At 44.2% G+C, this 1686-nt stretch overlaps 1 pseudogene; it reads left to right on the top strand.

The window, feature by feature from the left end:
- The first annotated feature begins 337 nt into the window (after positions 1-337).
- LOC115868076 lies at positions 338-446 on the top strand (annotated as a pseudogene).
- The last annotated feature ends 1240 nt before the right edge of the window (positions 447-1686 follow it).

The raw sequence follows: 1686 nt of genomic DNA, 5'->3' as shown, positions 1-1686 counted from the left end.
AATATTTCATTTAACTCAGGTCACAGACTGTTTGAAAACCCGAGGGTAACTACAAAAGTCTTGCTGCTAAGGTTCCAGTTCGTACAGGTGTGTTCAGTTAAAGCGGGTTTCAATGTGATCAGTGGATGGCTTCAGGAAAGTTCTTTCAATAATACACTGTCTTAGTCTTGTTGTTGTGCCTTCTTAAAAAAGACATAGTACTTTTGGTGCCATGGGTGAAAAAAAAATTGAGGAGAGGGCTTATATATATAAAATTTTAAACCCAAACTCAAGTGGGTATGCGAACATTCCTAAATCATTTGCAACAAGTTGGTGGGAACGTGAGTCCACCTGATACAGCAGCATTTTGAGGACACCAGCCTCAAAGGCAGCCACGGAAACTCTTTAACTTACGAGCTCTGTTCGCCTGTCCTGAGCCTCAGGGGTAAATCTTGTCACAGTCCTTACAAGACCAGCCCAACCCACCCAACCCACCCAACCCAACTCACCCCAACAGCAGTTTTAGATGGAGGCAGAATTTTATGGAAAGGTGGAAAGGCCTCACAGATAAAACGTGAGAACGGAGACTGTCAACCTCAGTGAAGGAAGCAAATGTGCCTGAAGCCCAGAAATGGATTACCATTGATGTAATAGTTTTAAAAAAATCATTTTATTGGGGGCTTATTCAACTCTTATCATAATCCATACATACATAAATTGTATAAAGCACATTTGTACATCATTACCCTCACCATTCTCAAAGCATTTGCTCTCCACTGAAGCCCCTGGCATCAGCTCCTTATTTCGCCCCCCTCCCTCATGAACCCTTGATAATTTATAAATGACTATTTTATCATATCTTACGCTGTCTGATGTCTCCCTTCACCTACTTTTCTGTTGTCCATCCCCTAGGGAGGGAGTTATATGTGGATTCCTGTAATCGGTTCCCCCTTTCCACCCCACCTTCCCTCTACCCTCCCAGTACAGCCACTCTCAACACTGGTCCTGTGTACATACTGATGTAATAGTCACTGAAGTTGGGATCTCATGGTTCATTCAGCATTTTCAGTTTTAAGTGAAGATCTTGGTCTCAGCAAGCGTTCAGTTAAACGAAGGGTGAAGGTGTTGCACTGAGAGCAGCCGGCTCAGAGAGCAGGCCTCGGGGTAAGAGGAAAGCAGTGAGAGATGGTTGTGTGCAATAGTAACCAGAGGATGAATTTTGGCTTCAGCTCTAGCATCCAGAGTGCGAAGTCTAAACCGCACTGACTGGAGGAGATTTTCTGGGCCAGTTAAATTCCGGCTGAGAGGTCAGCTCAGCAGGTCATGGTGATTGTTTGGGGAATACTAAAAGGGTAATTTTAATGTCCTTGGAGAAACAGGGCTCCCCGGGACTTATTAGGAAGAATTTTTAGAAAATGTAAAACTGCACTGGGGAGAAAAAGGTGAAGTTGTGCTGAAAAGTTTTCCCACCACAACTCAGCTGCTCATTCTTTGAAGGAAGCAAGGGCTGCCCTAGGAGAAGTCCTTGGGAAAGGTTGCTGCATCACTCTGTAGTCCAGGTCTTGCCGCTTCGATTTTACTTTCTCCTCCAAACTGAAGGCGCTTAAAAGGACGATGACCTAAGTACATTCACGGTGCCAAAATTGTCATTTGACATGGTAGAAATTGGAGAGCACAGAATTCCTCAGAGAAGGGATGGAAGTGTGT

This window comes from Echinops telfairi, unplaced genomic scaffold, assembly GCF_000313985.2.
Source record: "Echinops telfairi isolate 266 unplaced genomic scaffold, ASM31398v2 ScPeMD7_6;HRSCAF=24_0, whole genome shotgun sequence".
NCBI classification, from domain to species: Eukaryota; Metazoa; Chordata; class Mammalia; order Afrosoricida; family Tenrecidae; genus Echinops; species Echinops telfairi.
This window is presented reverse-complemented; position numbering and strand designations above follow the sequence as displayed.